Raw genomic sequence first — 9185 nt, 5'->3', positions numbered from 1 at the left:
TATTTTTGTTTTCGGACTTCCAGCTTAATTTTTTCACTTAGGAACTTAACAAATTTATATATTTAAGTATAATTTATATTATATAATGTTATATTTATGTTGTATAATTCATATTTCTGTGAGTTATATAATAAATAATAACTATGCCATCTGGGATCAAACCAAATAAGTCTAATTTCTCTTCTGTATGGCAGCCCGGTAAATACTAGAATGCAGTTCTTGTAAACTTAACCTTAAGCTTCTGCTTTCTAGGCGACACATCCCCAGGTCCTTGAACAAATCATCCTATGACACTGACTCAAGGAATTTCAACATCCTAGCCCCCTTTCCCATAGGACTTCCAGTTTATCAATCCACACGCTTTATCTGAGGTAGACAGAACACAACAAGATACTCTGGATGTATTCAGACCAGGTAAAGAGCCATCATCTCCTTACTAATGAAATCTAAACTTCACGTAAAGTATCCCAAGATCACACCAACTTTCTTCAATAGCCCATCGCTGTTGACTTACATTGGGTGTGCAGTCGATTACCTTCAGGTCTTTTAAGAAGCTGCTAATTATGCCTTCTCCATCTTGTAGCTGTGATGCTGATGTTTTTGAATCCAAGCATAGTAATTTACTTTTGTCCTCATTACATTTTATCTTACTTTTAGTCTAATTTCTCTAACCTGTCAAAATCCTTCTGGGTCCTGACTCTGTCATCCATTTACTAGCCATGTGCCACATGCAGATTGGATAAATGTGACATCTTGGAATTATTCTAATCATCAGTAAAAATATTAAACAGGACCAAAGTGTCCTCTGAAAACTATTTCAAAATATTTCTCTATTTCTCAGCTTTTTAAAATGCTATTCCTCTCCCTATGATGTAATTTTCATTATTTTCTCATCCTTTAAGACCCAACTGCACTGCAGTCCTACATTTTATACCTCATTGGGTGATTCTGGGTTCTTGAACACTATGCCAGTTTATGATGATTTCTAGCCCATCCTGCTAAGCCAGAAAGGCTTTAGATATGGCCCCCATGTTATACTGTCATCTGATTACCAGCTAAACAATAGTCAAGGTGGCTTATCACTGCATTAGCTGCAGGCTGGTGAATTTGACGTCACAGAAATTCTGGAGTGCCATCACATTAGTCATTTTGAAGATTTAGCTCCCATCAGACTTCCTTTGTCAAAGCTTCTGAGTTTGTATGAGCCTGAATGGACCTCTCCTTGATCTGGAGACCTATTGCAATTATCTCTATAACTGATTTAGAAATTAATCATGCATAGCTTTGGGACATCTTTTCTGATCACCTCAAATTGTCATTTAAATTTTTTTGTGTTGTATTAACTTTTCGTATGCTTATGACTTTTCTCCTCAATTAGATTGCATATTCCTGACCAGATTTGGCACTTCCTCCCTATAGTATCTAGTACAATAGTATGATGCTTTACACACAATAGATGCTAAACATATGCATATATGCACACACATACGTATTCATATATACGCATTATACATGTGTCTACGTATTCGATAATTGGCTTTATTGTAAGATATGCTGATATATTTTATCTCATATGATCGATATTGTATGTGTTTATTATATAAGATCTTCAATAAACTGTTCTTCAGCTTTATTTTCCCAGATGTATCACTTTTTACCATCCACTGGCATGTTCCAATATTTTTCCAATGCACCCCACTCTCAGGAACACTGATTCTAGGCAGGTCTCCTCACTCTACCCCACAGAAACATAAAACTTAGTCGTGAATTTTATTCTTCCTTCGAGGTTAAGATCATAGAACTTATAGCTAAAAAAAGATGTTTTAATTCAATCTCCTCATTTTACAGAGGATGAAATTGAGACCCAGAAAGGAAAGATGACTTCTTTAAGTTTTAGGCTAGTACTTAGAGGAGGCAGGATTCAAACCAAGTTCCTGACTTACAGTTCTTTTCTGTTGTGCCCAACTGCCTCATTTAGCATTTATTCATTCTTTAAGCCACTTAATGAATATTTATTCAGTATCAAGTATGGTATAGGAGGGCCATTGCACCATTGAAAAGCTGGTGAAGGTCAGAGGTCTATTGGTACCTAGGTTTTGCTGATTCCAAGCCCCACACTGTAACCCCTGAGACACGCCATCTCTTACACTCTGTGCCAGGCACATAGTGGGTATTTAGTACTTGGTGACTTGCCTGGATTGAAACAAGATCCCAAATCTGTTTATAAAAAGCAATGTGGCATATCTGAGAAATGCTCACAGATAATGTAATCCCATGGCTATTAGTATTGTTTGGGAACAAATGAAAGAGGCTTTAAAAATTATCATGAAAGAGAGTCCACATTGGGTCCATTAAACATCCATGAAAAGGAATATTTCTGAAATCTTGGCTTCTTTATCATTCATCATGTAGCCTTTAAAGGTTATTTCAAAAAGGAAAAGTGATTTTCTTGAAAGCAAAATTTGTATATCATTTCTTTAATGCACGTTAAGCCAATTACCATCTAGCTAATGAATCCTTCAAAGTTAATTTGCATAACCGGTGCCAATTTTGACAAAAGGAATTCACCCTGCTGTGATAAAAGCATCGCTGGACTCACCAATACAGTGAGGATTATTTAGCCGGAAACCAGCATGGACTTCCTCTGTGAGAGATAGGCACCTACGTTGGCTTGCCATTCAGGGTCTGTACCACACAAACTTTGAGGCTGATTATAGACTCTGGCACACCAAATGCAGAAGCAATCACTCAAGTTGGGAGTTTTCCACTGGAGGTGAAGCTTTATCTTTTAAAATGCCAACTCCTACTCAAAATTTTCTTCAATGATGTACACCTGTGTCCAGCCATTAGGGCCCTCTCTCTTGAAATAATTTCATATATATTTTGTGTTTGGTAACTTCTGTGTAATGCAGGCTACTCTGGCCCTATGTTACATTTCACTCTCCCCCAGGCTTCTCTGGAACCCTTCAGGGAATTGCACTGTGCCTAGACTTTCTGCCAATGGCTCTGGCCCCCACTGATGTTATTCCTTCAGTTTCAGGAGGGAGGTCCCCCTCACCCCAGTTCCATTAGCCACTAAAAGTCCGATTAGCTTTTATGTAGAAATGTTTGTGTACTTCAGAAGGTATAATCACAACCACACAAAGTTACTTCCCTGAGATGTGGGAGGCATAATCCTTTTCCTACCCTCACCTATACCACTTCAATCTCTAGGGTGGGAGGAAGATTAGCTTAATAGCTTAGCTCAGTTCCTATAGAGCAAGGTACCAGTTCTAAGTCCAAAACAACCTCAGGTTCCACTCCCAGGCATCCTGACTGGTTTCCCCTGGCTTCCATGTTGGGCTGACTGTCTGTACCACCCCACCTGCCATTCTTGTCCCAAGGTCTCCATGGCTCAAATTCCCAGGTCCCATGGTGATTTTCTCCAGCACCTGAAACCAAGAGGAGACAATACAGAATAGAAACAAACATAAGGATACCCATTTCTCGGAGCTGGGCTAAAAGAGAGGGAGCAGAGGAAGGCAAGTACTTCCTCTCTCACCTGTTCACTTTATGTCATTCACTCTGGGTGCAGCTGGTAAGATCTGCCAGAAAAGTCAAGAGAAAAAGCATGTAAAGGAGAATGTACCTGAAAAGGAGTCAATGTTTTAGTCTTGCCAAGTTTAAAGACACGGTCAGCAGATCAAGGAGGCCATCTCCATCTATAAGGCAGAAGACACAGTAGAGTCCCATGTTGGGCCAATGGGTCATGATCCAAAAGGCCCTCCAAGGCTTTCTTACCCACACTCACTCACTCTCTCTGAAGATTATCCTGTCTTTAATTTATTTATCTGTGTCTCTATCCTCTCTCACTTGGATGTAAGTTCCTTGAGGACAGGGCCTGTTTGTCATTTTGTCTTGGTATCTTCGTTGCTTATGAAGTACCTTGCACATAAGCAGAAACTCAATATTTTTAAATTGAATTAAATTAAAATAAGAAAATGACTCAGCAGACTTGATTTCCAGTAAGCTATCACATGGAAGAGGAATTAGAGTTGTTTTACCAGGTCACATAAGAAAGAGTGTGTTCCCTGTTATGGGAGGTCTTCAGCAGAAGCTCTAGGACTATGTGCCATTAATGTTGTGGAGAGAACTCCTGGTTCAATATAAGCTCCATAAGTTTACCAATGAAATCCCTTCCCATGGTGAGATCACATGGCTGTGAGATGTCTGTTTGTTCAGTAGCTCTACACAGGAAAAGGAGTCAGAATGAACAAAAATATGAATCATCCAGCAAACAATATTATTAAGCTCCTTTATTAAGCTCCTCCTATGTGCCAGCTGCTTTGTGCCTCCATGTAGGTGTTAGGGATACAAAACAAAAAAAAATGAAATAGCCTCTGCCTTCAAGAAGCTTGTATTCTATGCCCTGCACTTGTAAATTCATTCTTCCTTGTAAATAAACTCCGTCTACCAATCTGAGTCATCATTTGTTCTTCAATCAGAATCTTAAAGAGTGACCTGGGGCAATGGCAGGTAGGTGAGATTCTAGGAGAGGCTTCAACACACTTAGGGGAATTGTGGCAAAGGAAGGGTGGTTTGATCTAGATAGCTACAGTGTTGTGAGTGGGGTCATAGGGAGCAGAGTGGCACACCTTTCCTGGTAGTGATGATTTGATCATTATTCCCAGAACTGGAGCAAGAGGTGGAAAGTTTGTGTGGTGGGGACATGAAAGGGAACTCAGTGGGAAGGTAACATGATGTGGGAGCAGATGATAAGGACCCCACACCTTTGTGTCCTTATGGAAAGCTAGATGAGATATGACATTGTCTGGGACTGGCTTAGATACGTTATAAGTGACTATAGTTGTAACCTCTTACTGAGATTGAGCCATAAAGACACATTGCTCATCTAGTGATTGGTGTTAACCATTGAAAACCTGAATGTTGACATGACCAAGAAGATGGAGCACTAGAAATGTTTTATTTTCTGGTGATTAACTCTCAAAATTCCTGAACATAAGAATTCTCTGCAAAAGGTGAAGTCATTACAGCTCACTTTGTGTGACAAGAAGTCTAATGAGAAGCCACAGAAGGGAATAGAATAATGTGCAAAGGAGTTCAAGGTGCAGCCCAAGGTGACATACTTTGCAAACTTGGACCCAAACCATCAATAAACATATGAGCAGCTAATAAAAGAGAGGTTTTTTGAAGCATTCCTACAAAAATGAAAACAGTTTAATTTATGAACAAAAGAAATGCAAGAAAGGCACATAGATACAGCTATTGAGGAAGCACAAGTAAGGAAACAAACTACTCCAGAAAAAAACAAGGAAAAATTAGAAAAAGAAGACATGTGTGGGGTTAAGTGTGAACAAGATGGAGAAAGGCAAAATAAGAACAGAAGGACCATTAAGAGGTTTCTGTCTTGAAGTCCACAAGGAGAAAAGAGTAAAGGCAGGACAGAGATGGAAGTGATGGCAGAGAAGTAGATCTGAAACACCAGAGACAAAGCCTCCAACAACTGCCTTCAGGTGAGTCGGTCTTATTTGAAGGACTGAACCACAAAATGGGAGAAGACATAGAAGGGGATAAGGCAGGAAGAAGATGGAAGAGAATGTGCGCTGTCCCCTGATCAAGTCAAAGAGAAAAAAAGGCAAGAAGATAATTCCTACAGTCTTTCAGGATATGGGAGAATGAGTGGTATGATAAAGGGATGGATGGAAATGAGGTAAAAGAAAGGGAGAAACCTCACTTTATATGTAGGAGAAGATGCTCCAGGGAAGATGGAGAAATGATAACGAGTATAATCTTTAGGGATTTAGTGCTCAGAGAGCTCATACTACATATGAGAGAAGGTTGGGCTGCCACAGATAGCATCCTGCCTCAGAAGATGGGATGTCAGAGAACCCCAACCTGTGAGTTTGGGTAACTGTTTCTATAAGCTACATTCTGTTTTACTCTAGAACTGTGATAGACGAAATCTGAAATAACTGAGGAAAAAGGTTCCAACCATATTGGTTTTTTGTTAGGGCAGGCACAGCAAATCAGGACCAGGCTCCCTCAGTTAGGCAAGGGGCCTTAAATAAATGAAGAGATGGATTTTTACGCATTAAAAGATAATAAATCATGGGATCTAAATCAGGATACAAGATTAGGTAATCTGATTTCTAATTGGAGGAAAGATTAGGGGCTTTCTGAGTGGGTGGGGTGAGTTTTGAGGGTTGTGAGGAGGAGGTGAGTAGGTGAACTTTTCCGGATTTGAAACAGGATGTCACTCAATTCCCACAATTAGTAAGCAGGTGGAATTTACAAGAAAATGAAACTTAGTTTTCTGAATGCAGTCAGTTTCACAAGATAGTTTGGTTCACACAATCCCCACAATCCTCTCAGAACCAAGCAGTTTGGGAAACTTGGAGATCAGGGGGTTCCCTGAAATTACCGAAGCTATAAATCATTTTCCAAATTGTCATCTAAGTGGAATAAAAAAGGCCATTTCAGACGCCCTCCTCCCCCAGTTATCCTAATGGGAGAATCTAGCTGAAGGAGCCCAAGACACTTTTCTCTAGATCCCAGCCCTACGAAGATCATCAAGGGAAGGGGTTGTGGTTGTTTTCGTTATTGTTGAGTTGTTTCGGTCATATCTGACTCTTTGTGACCCTCATGGGGCTTTCTTGGCAAAGACACTAAAGTAGTTTTTCATTTCATTCTCAAGCTCATTTTACAGATGAGCAAAGTGAGGCAATCAGGGTGAAGTTACTCGCCCAGGGTCACACAGCTAGTAAGTGTCTGAGGCTGAACATGAATTAAGGTATTCCTGACTCCAGGGCTGGGGCTCTACCCACTGTGCCACCTAGCTGGTGGAGAAAAGGGATTGTGTCTCATCATGTTATCTTTTTCAGAACCTATTAAACATATGATCTAATCCCTATTACGGTCAAAGGAATCACCAAGTCCCAGTCACCCAATTTCCCGTTACAGGCATCCTCATCTCTTCACTACTCTCACCCCTCACACCTGCAGTATTGCCATTGCTTGCCTTGGTCCTCCTGTCAAAAGTTTCTGCTCCTTCAGCCCATCTTCCACTCAACTGCCAAAGTGATCTTTCTAAAGTACATTCCTGACTATGGCAGTTTCCTGGCCCAATCAATGCCAGGGGCTTCCCACAGCCTCCAGGATTAAACATAAAATCCTCTGTTTGGCATTCAAAACCCTTCTTAATCTAGCTTCTCCCTAACTTCCCAGTGTTCTTGTACCCTACATTCTTACCATGGATTCTGGCACCCGGGGATGCTGGCCTCCTTGCTGCTCCTTGAACAAGCCATACCATTGCTAAACCCTAAGCATTTTCTCTGCCTGTTCCCCAGGCATGGAATACTCTACCTCATTATCTCCAGTCCGAGTATCCCTGACTTCCTTCAAGTTCTAACTAAAATATCATCTTGGATTAGAAGCCTTTCCTCATCCCTCTAATTCTAGTCCCTCTCTCTGCTGGTTATTTCCAATTAATCCTGTTTATGGCCTATAAGTACATATTTATTTACATGTTGTTTTCCCCATTAGATTGTAAGCTCCTTAAGAGTGAGGACTGTCTTTTACCTTTTTCTTTATGCCCATGGATTAGCACAGTGCTTGGAAGAGATGCTTAATTTGTGTTGACTGAGTTATTATTGACTGCCTGATGTAGCCTGGTGTTCTGTACCCAGTGAGGGTTTTTATTGAGCTTGTGATTCCCCCAAAATCAGCTAAACACATCACTGGGAACACAGCTACTTTCATCAGGACCATTTCAGTAACATTCTTGGAATGTGTATGAGGCATCTGAAAGGCTAATCCTCTGGGCTTCTCAGAATACAATCTTTCTACTCCAAAAGCCAAGATGAATTTTCAAATGTTCTTAGCTTATACTTATCTGTTTGCCATTGAATGGTTCCCTTTGTGAGGCTGTATTAATAATGTCATCCCTTGCAGTTTGGGAGACTCCTGTGGCAGGGGATGGTTCAAGAACTGAGTAAGCACAAACGATATCCAAACTAGGACAAGGGAATGTGATCTGTTAAAGTGAAACTCAAACCTGACAACCACTGAGTGGAAATGGGAAAGAATATTAATGAGATCTGATTTTAATAAGAGGTTCAGCAGAACAGGACCCATTTTCCAAGAACAAAGATGCTAAACAGTTCCACATGGTTGGTCATAGCATGGCTTGTCTAACTGTTATATTATCAATGACTTGCATGAAGACTCATATGGCATCCTTATGAAAGTTACCGTTGATATGAAGCTGGGAGAGATAGCTAATAAATTAGCTGACAAAAATCAGGCATCTGAAAAGATTTTAAGACAATGTTGGGCTGAAGAAATAAAATACATTAAGAATAGATGTCAGCTCTTGAACTTAATATCAGAAAAAATTTGGCAAAAGCAAGTAGAGGAAATGTGGCTGGAAAGCAGTTCATTTTCAAAGCAACCAACCGACCAAAATAATCCGGGGGATTTGAGGGGATGGCAAGTTCAGTGAGATAGGCTTGCAATGTGGCAGCCAGTGAGAATGAGATAATGTTTTATTGTGCTTTACAGTTTTCAAAATACTTTCCCTACAACGACTTTGGAAAATAGGTAGTGCAAGTGGTTTTATCCCTACTTTACAGATGATTTAACTGAAGCTAAAAATGGTGAAACGCCTTGCCCAAGTCACATAGCTGGTAAGTGAACTACCAGGATGGTAGGCAATTTTACTGACTCCAAATCCAAAGTTTCACTATGTCATTCTGCCAAAAAGAAAAAAAAAACTGACGTGGTAATTTTGATGAGCCATTATCAGAAATATAAAATGTCTAGAAAGGCTCATATGCTGCAACTGTATACTTTCCTGACCAGACTACAAGGGCAGTACTGCGTTCAGGTCTTGGTGGCATGTTGTGGGAAGATCATTAGCAAGAGCTTGGCTCTATCTGGAAGAGGCTGATTTCTTTATTGTAAGAGATTTGGGTGAAAGTCCTTCTGCTAAAGTCCTCCTCCCATGCCTCATCTTGACATGGAGGAGACCCCAGATTTTCAAAGATTGTGAAAGTTGAGTACAGGTTCTTAAAGTCCATACCAATGTGGACTATAGGCCCATTAATGGATGACATCTCAAGGATTGGCCAGGCTGATGTCAGAAATGCTCTTTGCCAGCTTCTCTGTTGATCTGTTCTGACCACAAT

This window comes from Trichosurus vulpecula, chromosome 4 (assembly GCF_011100635.1).
Source record: "Trichosurus vulpecula isolate mTriVul1 chromosome 4, mTriVul1.pri, whole genome shotgun sequence".
Lineage (NCBI taxonomy): Eukaryota > Metazoa > Chordata > Mammalia > Diprotodontia > Phalangeridae > Trichosurus > Trichosurus vulpecula.
This window is presented reverse-complemented; position numbering follows the sequence as displayed.